General features: G+C 32.2%; 1 pseudogene; it reads left to right on the top strand.

Annotated features, from left to right (window-relative positions):
- The first annotated feature begins 2,068 nt into the window (after positions 1 to 2,068).
- The window catches only part of LOC118995746 (Bloom syndrome protein-like), a 28,619-nt pseudogene continuing 20,391 nt past the window's right edge, over positions 2,069 to 10,296 (top strand).

Genomic DNA, 10,296 nt, shown 5'->3' with positions numbered 1-10,296 from the left:
ATAGATATGTTAAATGACCGTTCCTGAGGTTATTTGAAAAACTATTGATTAGCAAAATAATTCAATAACCCTGTTCCATGTGCCCCATCCCCAAGTTCAGACTTGTGGAGGTGAGGACATCTATATATTTTTAATATTTTCTGGATATCCTGAGTTCTGTACCTCATTACAAATCTCTCTTTTGTGGGGGCCTGGCTGCACTCTGTTACATGTACATAAATTTGTATTTATTTATTCATGAAAACCTGAAGGCAACATACTAGAAAATATGAGTATGTGGGAAAATATGAGTATCTTCCCTTATGTGGGAAGATGGCAAGATCAATTGGACTTGAAAAGACATTTTAAAAATTTCATTATTATTATTTTTTATTTACTATTTTGTTTTTTAGTTACAGTTGTCTGTTTTTTCTCCTTCACCCTCCCCACCCCAGCCAAACCCACCTCCCTCCCATGCTTCCACCCTCCCCCTTGGTTTTGTCCGTGTGTCCTTTATAGTAGCTCCTGAAAACCCTTCTCCCCACTGTTCCCTCCCTCTCCCCTATTATATTATATTTTATACTTTTAGAATTCTAAGCCTTACTAATATATTACCTAGTCAAAAAATTAAGTAACATTCCTGGTTCACATTGTTGTACTAAGTGTCCATATTCCCTTGTTCCTGCTTACTGCTGTTTTTCATTTTCAGGAAGGAGATGGACACCTTTTTATTTCCTAAGGCAAAGCTAAGGCAAATATAAGCAAAGATAATAATTTACTATAGCTTCATTAAATATGGGGGGGAGGGAGATGAAATATGGTCGTGATAGTGGAAAGGAAGTATTCATGTTTAATGAAAGAGAATAAAAGTGTTTGTAATTTAGAACAGAAAACAAATTAAACTTAGTATTCAGCTATTGAAATTAGGCTATTAAAATTAAATTTTAATAGTTTTTAACATCCCTTGCTTTCTGTCTCTTCTATTGAAAGATTGACTTCTTACCAAATATCTTCAGTAAAATCTCTTTCCTTTAAGGTGCTGAGTCTCAGTACCTTAAAAATTACCAACCTGAAATATTTCCTGAAACTATGCAAAGTAGTCAAACAATCATGTAAAGTTCTAATTATCTTACACCCACCTAGAAATACCATTTTAATTTTTTATGCAAAACAGCTCAGCTCATTTTTATCTTAAACTTTTCATGGCAGACAATACCATTTTTTTTAAATAATCAAGGGTGATTAATCTATTGTACTAAGCAAAAGTCAGCTACCTTTAGTCTCTGTCATTAGAAACATGAAGAACTGGCAGGAGCTTTGTAATAAAAAGTTTTCTTAAATTTCTTTCAACATATTGTATTACTGCCAAGTGTTTATTAGAAATAATTTAGCATTTTATACTTCAATAATTATCTGACTTTTTTTTCCTCCTTTAAAATATTTCTTTTAAAATATTTTAAAAATAGTCTACCCATAAAAATATGCCTATTTTATGAGCTTCTTTTGAAATTTTATTTTATTATGTTAGCAAAAGAGAAAGTATTTCTCTCATTATACAAATGATTTTTCAGATGTCTTCAATTAATATTAATGTATTGTTAATATACACTTAGCATATCCACAATGTATTTCAGTTCACCAATTGTATGAACATGGGGAAACCACTGAAACTCATTTTTTCATTTTTCAACACAAAATGGAGAATAATCCAAGGGTCACTGCGATAATGTGTTACCTATGGACTCTTACACCAGTCACCAAGATAACCTGACATTTGACACTCTTCTAAACCAACTCAACCATTCCATTCAGACATACTTCTAGTCCTGACCACATTCTGATGATACCCCATGAGAGGCAGCCATCCTACACAGACACCCTTCTAACATTACTCAAGCTCCAGTATCACACAGTCATAAGCAAGGGAGCATCCTCAAAAGGAGTCACTAACACACATGTTTTTCTTTCCATAATGCCAGGTTTATTAGGGGAGGCCCCCCCAAATCCCACACAGTTGCACACAAGTTACACGCACAGAGAGTAGGTTTACCTGATAGAAGTGAACAGAGTGAGCGTTTGGTGCGAAGTCATGGTCACTCAAGAAGTTCACAGGTGGAGAGGTGAGTATCGATCTCAAGCTACGTGGCTACAGTGATGGCACACTTTTGTTTCAATGGGGTCCAGCAGAGCTCACAGTGTGACCCATATTACAGACAATCTTGAGCATTGGGTGGTCAGGGCATTACAGGCCACCAGGAATGGAGACCCACTCTTATTATTAATGTCCAAATGGAGTCTCTATCCAAGTGTCCGAAAGTTGTTCCCATTATACTCCATTACCTCAGTCTTGACACAGTACTTGATATAACTTTCATGGCAGACAGTGATTCCATAATGGATTGTCAAAAGTATCTAAAAAGTCCACTCTGGTCTTGTTCTATTCATATATGCTCTTGACTATTCTGACTCCTCTTACAAGTATACATTGTAGAATAACACCAAATTATTTTAATATTAAATTTTCAGTTTTGTAAATGATGAGGGAGAAAGAAAAAAAGTTTAGAATTTGACATGTTATATTTTCATTATTATTCTATGTGTAACAGTTTTGTAATTTTATTTCTTTGTAATTTCTCTTAGACTCATTTAAAATAGCTTGGTTAATTTTCAAATATGTGAAAATATTCCATTTAATTTTGTTATTGATTTTAAATTTAATTCATTTTTGTCAGAAATTATTCTCTGTATTATTTTAATCGTTTGAAATTTGAAATTTATTAGCACATTTTTATGACCTGTGACTTGAACTTACTTGGTGAAAGTCCCATGGATTCCAAATTCTTAAAAAAGATATTCTTTAGTTGATGGGTATAATGGGTATAATGCAGTATAAATTTCATTACATTCATTTTGTTTATAGAGCATTTAATTTTTCCTGAATAATTACTATTTTTTCTTAAAATTGGTTATAGTGATTTCTGAGAAGTATTAAAATCTAAAATTCTAAGTGTGTTTATTTCTCTCTCTTTGTCTCTGATTTTACATCTTGTAATTAAAAAGTAAACATTTTGAATTATTTTAAAGTAAATAAATTATATAATTATTATGAAACATCCCTTTTTATTACTTACAAATACCTTTGTCTTGATGTCTATTTTTTCTGACATCAGTAAGTCAGTCCATTTTCCTTACACTTAATATGTTTAATTGATAAAAATAATATTCTTTCTATTTTTTACTGTCATCTTTTCAATATACTTACATTAAATAAATTAGGAAATTAAAAAATGTATATATATATTTGTATAATATTTATTTATATTTAATGTAGATTTTCAGAGTTCTATTATATTATTGTTTTTTTTTAATAATTCTTTTTCCCTGGCCATGTCTCACATTTTTTTGTTTTCTCTATCTAAATTTTTCTTGTAAGGTGGCATTGGGATATTAAATTATTAAAAGTCTGTAGTCCTTATTTCTTCAAAAGATTCTGAGGTTTGTTTCAGCAGATACACAATTAATTTACTGGTGGCTCAGCTTGTCCTATCCAGTCTTATGTTTAGTTCCGATAGTGCTGGTCTAGATCCCGATTATCAAGATGTGCCCTTTCTGGGATCCTACTTGTATGGGCAATAATTAAGGTCATTATTCTCTAGCTGGTTATAAGTGTTATGTCTCTGATAATTGTGAAACCTCCAGAATCTTTGTTGACCTCACAACCTCTTGGTAGGCTGTTTTTCCACCAGTCTAGTAACTGTCCTCTGCCAGGTCCCACGGAGCCTCATTGAGGGCATGTACAGTTGAATAATCAGAGAGAGTCAAGAGGACCTATCAAAACTTCTGAAGCTCTTTCCTTTTCTAGTTCCTTTATCTTGGTACTCTGTCCTTCAAAATTTAGCTGCATCAGAATGGATCTCTCTATTTCTTCAAATTTTGTTGTATTTTAAAGTTGATTCTCCTGTGCTATGTTTTGGAATGTGACCACAGGTGAAGAACCAGATACTTGGGGAACTCACCCAAAAGGCTTTTCTTATTTCAAAAATAGTTTTTCTCCACTATTTGTTGTCCAATACAAAAAAGCTTGTTTAATATAGTGTATCAAGTTTTATAATTATTTGGAGTGTGGGGATAAGTTTAATACTCACTTCTTTCTGCTTGTTGGAACCATAAGACATCCATTAAATTTTAATTGAAATCCTCTCTTCAGTCTTGTCTTTCCAACTTATCTCTCTATGGGATATCACTCATTCATTAAATCATATGTACAAATTTGTCTTCAGCCTTGAAAATGCTCACCTGTTATTGGATCCCATTTTCAGGTTTCGGCTGGAATTTTCTACTTGCATTGTCTACTAGAAAAACAAAAACAACTCCTTGATTCCAAAATAATCATCCTTTTCTCTCATCCCACATTCCTATTTCAGTTAATTTTATTCTTTCCTCACTTGATCATATTAAAATCTCTAAAACCAAAATATTACCTATCCCTCAGGTCCTAATGCCAAAAAATTTCAAGTATTGTTGATTCTTTCTTGTAATGTATTCCATGTTTAGAGTTATATTAGTTAGATCACTTTAATTATATATAGCAAACACTCTGTCATTAACATAAGTAATTAAAGAGGATTACCTCAAAGTTGCAAGTTTTTTCATGAAATAAAATATTTGAAATGCATCCGTAATCAAGAAATGGAATGGAACATTGAAAGAGCCTGTAGTCAGGACTCTCTTTCTTCATGTATTTTCTCTTTTCTGAACATCTGCTTCATTTTCATACTACAAATATGGTTTCCTTGCTTTATTGTGCATGTGGAAAAATTGCTATCCAGAGTGCCAAAATTTATATCTGTGACTATCAAAGAAACAGAATTAGAAAGAAACATGTTAGTTCCATGTCTAAATTAGTAAAGAATAGTGTCATTAACTTAGATTACATAATAGTTTCATTACAGGTGAAGGTCTGGAAGAATGGCTGATACTGTTCAGATTGGCTACTAAAAGTTATCTGTGGTAGCACATGCATAGTCATGTAGGGTAAGATGCGTTATACTAGGCAGACAACCAGTAGATATTTAAGACATTTATCCTCTTAAAATCTCAGAACAGTCACACATTTTTCTCACATAGATATAAAAACTCTCTTAATCATTTCATACAGAGGAGACCCCCATTATAATACTTATTGCTATATGTCATTATAGAAACTATAATTGTGATGGAAAAAACAGAGTTAAAAGTCATATGAATTTTTAAATAGAGACTTTATCATTGATTACCTTTGTGACTTTGGGGAAAGATATTATATATAGATATGGATATAGATATAGATATAGATAATTAAAAATTTCTGTAAAGTCTGAATTATATAGTGCCTACCCAATAAGCTTGTTAGCATGTTTCATCATGCAGCAAGTACTCAATAAATTATCTAGTATTGATACATGATATGCTTCAATTAACCTTAACACTATTATTTCTACTTTTTAAAAAATGGATTTTAAGTCCCTAAAAGTTAGGAAAAAATACCTAAGAGTGTTAAATCCTACTTTTAATTTTTCTTATTGTGCTCCAATATGCTTTTTTACATAGTCACTGACCAATAAATAAACAGGTATTTATTTATTAAATAGAAAATTTATGTTTGCAAACCTACTTTTCTGGCAAAAAGAAAATCACTGATGCCTCCTAATAACCAAATCCAAGTTATTTTTTATACCCTACCACTCTGGTATTTCTTTAGCAAAATACTGGAAAGAAACATCACTCTTCTTACAATGTTCCTTTCTTGTTTTATGTATTTCCAACATTCTCCTGAACGTTACAGCTTCTCTGCTTCCATTGCTCTCGTTCTTATACGTTAAATACGGTAAAAAATAGGTTACGATTGACAGTCCTCATTTCTCTCAGTCATCTTACTTAACCATATCATGAAAACCACAGGTTTATATATTAACTCTATGCAGATTAATTTTAGATTTTCAGCTGTGCCTTCTCCCTTAAGCTCCAGGCTTCAAATTCGATTACCTACCAGAAATTGCTTTCCAAATACTTTGCTGGTTCCACAGACTCAAAATTGTGATACAGTTTCAGTCACCTCTAACAGTTGTCTCAGTCCTTATTCCCTGCAGCTTTTGGATTTCTACAACTATTGCAATCATTCCCTCAATCTTATGGAATTGAATTCTGGCAATATCGTAACCTTGGGGATACAAATAAACATGTACAAAAGAAAATAATGTCAACTACATCTACTGTAGAAGGTGAGATACATCAAAATAAAACCAGACTCAAAATATTTTATAATTTTTTAAGAAAATGAATGTATATTTTAAATAATTTATCAATCAATTGAACATGTGCTTATTGAGAAACTACTATTAGTTATTGAGAATGTGGTCAGTAAAATACAGTTCTTGCTTTATGAAACTTAAGCATAGTAAATAAGTGAGATGAGTAAACAGGAAATTGCAAAACATGTTGCTAAGTTCTATGAGAGCTCTTTAGAAGCCTGCAGAATGGAATCCTATTCCAATCTTGAATTTAAACAAGGCTTTCTAGATAAAGCTTAAATATGCATATGAATGTGAGGTAAATTCAGAAAAATGTCCTCCTAGCAAAAGCAAAAATACACTTTTGAAAATAATTGACTAATATAAACTCTACTGTCTCTGAGTACTAGAGACAGTGTACTAAGAAGGGTTCATCATTAGTAAAGTAGGGGAGATAAGACTAGAGAGCTCACAAAACCCAAGCCAACAGGAAACTAAGGTATTATGTTAATAAATATTAACTTAATTCTAAATGCCGTGGAGTCAATGAAATGTTTTGATCATACTCTCTATATATGTAATGAAATAAATTGGAAAAGACCAATATTTAATTAAGGATATACATTAAGAGATAGTCATTATAATTCAAATAAAGATTAATGTGGCCTTTATAGAAGTGAATGAAGTAGCAGCGGGTGGAGTAACAATTAGGCAGATGAGGGACAATATGGATATATTTTTTAAAATATAGCAATTGGTTAGGTGTGGGGAGAATTGATGTTATGTATTAAAGACACCTAGACTTCAGCAATGTCTACATCATGATTCCATGTACAAAAATTAGGGCATTTAAATGATTAAAATGATAAAGCATGGTATATTTGTTTAGGAAAAACATACAGCTAAAGAAGAGAGGTAAGGAGTTCTCTGTAAAGGAATAATAGTATGGGAGAGAGAATGGAGCGGGGGAAAAAAGTCTTGATGAAATGGCATATAAGGAAGAGTTATTAAAAATCAAATAGTATGAAACATAAACAAATGTGAAAGAATATTTTAAGAAGAAAGTAATTAATAATATTACAAAATGATAAGTGAAAAGAACTCATCTTATATATTTTACACAGGAAGTGGAAGACAAATTATTTTCAGGAGATAAAACAAAGGTCTCCAGGTTAAAGAGGAGACATAAAGTGAGAAGAATGTTTTTCAATTATTATTTTAAATATTAAGCTTTGATGAAAAGAAAATTAGGGTATAGCTGGGGGGATATCTTCAGTTGTAGATTTTGTTGTTTTTTGTTCTTTGTTTTAAGTCATGTGAGCCTTGACCTTGACTGAATTCTTATGGAGTGAAGTTTGTAATGAAGGAGAGATATACTGGTCAGTAAAGAATGAAACAGTGGATGGAAGATGTCACTGCTGGGGTTAAGATGGTGAGTTTGTATTGGTAATTAGGAAAATTATCTTTAGCAGATGAACATGCTTGTCTTTTCACACAACAAAAATGAGGAGAAGTAAAAATGTACTCTATAGTGTCATGAAACCAATGGATTTCAAATATAAAACTTCTATTACACAGGTTACAGGAGAAATTTGTGCAGTGACTAAATATACAGACTGCTTGAATTCAGGTCTTTTCACTGCTTCCACTTATCCTCTGTGATATCAAGTTTCTGAATTGTTGTGCTTTTCGGTTTTACTGTAAGGTAAAATGGTGATGAAAAGAGCTTCTATCTCATATGAGTGTTAGGAAGATAAATAAGATTATTTGAAGTGAGTTAGGGACTTTCTAGTACAATGTAGTAGAAGCTTATTATTACTTATACTGTTATTAATGATTTTTGAAATTCAAAGTTGTAAGTTTATGCCACTCATTCTCTGTGATATCAGCAAGTTTCTGAATTGCTGTATTCTTCAGTTTTACTGTAAGGTAAAATAGTGATGAAGAGAGTTTCTTTCGCATGCAGGTGTTGGGAGGACAAATGCAACAACTGAAAGTGAGTTTCTTAGGGATTTTAGGGACTTCCCAGTGCAAAGTGGCAGCTTTTACTATTTATACTGTTATTAATAATTTTCAAAATTGAAACTAGTAAGTTTGTAGATACTTGTAGAAAGATAATTTGGAAGAAATAAGTTAATGGATCTAAATAGTATGGAAGAGTAACATTTTCTTCTTCTTTATAGCTGAGTACCATTCCATATGTAAATATATAGTAGCTGTATTATCCACTCATTTATTGATGGATACTTAGGTTGTTTCTGAATCTTGGCTATTGTAAATATTGCTGCAATGAACATAAGGGTGCATGCATTCTTTTATGTTAGCAAATTGGGTTTCTTCAGATAAATTCTCAGAAGTGAAATTGCTGGGTCATAAGAGAGTTCCATTTATAAATTTTTGAGGTGGTGCCCTACTGCTTTCCACAGTGGCTATACCAATCTGCATTTCCACCAACAGTGCTTGAGGGTTCCCACTTCTCCACATCCTTGACAACATTAGAAATGTTTACTCTTTGCAATGGCATGGATGAACCTGGAGAATATTATGCTAAGTGAAATAAGCAAGTCAGAGAAAGACAAATACTATATGATATCAATCATGTGAAATCTAATGAACAAACTGAACAAACAGGCAGAATGGAGACAGACTCAGAGATAGAATGCAGGCTGACAGCTCTGGAGGGGGAATTTGGAGGTAGAGGAATCAAGCAAAAATTAGTTTTTTAAAAAGGGAACTCATGGACATGGTCAACAGTGTGATGATTTGGGGGGTACGGAGACAGTGGAGGTAGAAGAGTGTATGAGGGATAAATAGTAATGGAAAAATACAAGAAAAAGTGAAAAAATAAAAATTTAAGAAGAATAGCAAAGTCAAAAAGAAAGAAGAAAGGAAGGAAGGAGTAAGGAATTAGTATGGAGAATGTGATTTAACCAAAACACATAGTAGAATGCAAGGCAACATCATGTTCTCATTTGAGACTGACTATTACTAATGTGTATTTATTTCTTGGATTAATCAACTGATTTGGATGAGTTTGATCAAAATAATATTTTGATCAAGCTGATTAATAAAAATGCAAGGGTAATTTACTCTGAAAATTATATGACTATATGACATAAATTATCTTAATTAAACAATAAAATTCTGCCCTGGCTGGTATAGCTCAGTGGATTGAGCTCAGGCCTGTAAACCACCCGATCAGGGATCCATTCCCAGTCGGGGCACATACCTGGGTTGCAGGACAGTTCCCAGTGGGGGACTCACGAGAAGCAACCATACATTGATATTTCTCTCCTTCTCTCCTTCCCTTCCCCTCTAAAGATAAATAAATAAAATCTAAAATAAATAAATAAATAAATAAATAAATAAAATTCTCTTACAGAAAGTATAACTCTAAAGATTATGCATAGCAAAGAAAATAAATAAAGACAGAGGGATTGAAACATTTTGTCTATAATATTTTTATATTGGGGCAAGTGGTAACTTTTCTACGAAATCTATACCCATGCACAAAGCTTTACCAAATACTATAGTAAATTACATTAAGCACTCTGAGATTTCATTCCAAAATCTTATTAAATTATTCTTTCTTAAAATATGAAGCTTTGGTATTAATTTAGGTCACAGGCATATCCCGATTTTTTGTCATCAAATGAAGATAGTAAGCAAAATATTTTAACTTCCTTGGCCTTTAGTTTATTAGTCTCTACTCTTTCAGAATTTTAGATCTAATTTTAAATTCTATTTATACTTTGAAGACAATTCCATATGGTTCTTGATATGAACTATGAGACTCTAAGGACACATCATGAAGACTCAGAGTATTTGCATTTTATCATATTGGTACAACAATTTCAGGTTTATTAAATTTATCCACAAGTCCATTTCATTTCACTTTACAGAAAACATGCTGTTATAACATTGTATTACTATTTTAATAAATTGGAATCCTATATGAAGGGGTATCCGTGCCCCTCCTTATAGTCTCAATGTGGCTTTTTTACATCCTTAGTTATAGGACCTCTGTTCAGCTAAACTTCAAGTGGTT

This window comes from Sturnira hondurensis, unplaced genomic scaffold (assembly GCF_014824575.4).
Source record: "Sturnira hondurensis isolate 20B ecotype Veracruz unplaced genomic scaffold, ASM1482457v3 Scaffold0010428, whole genome shotgun sequence".
In the NCBI taxonomy this organism is placed as follows: domain Eukaryota; kingdom Metazoa; phylum Chordata; class Mammalia; order Chiroptera; family Phyllostomidae; genus Sturnira; species Sturnira hondurensis.
The sequence above is the reverse complement of the archived record's forward strand: the minus strand, read 5'-3'. Positions and strand labels throughout refer to the sequence as shown.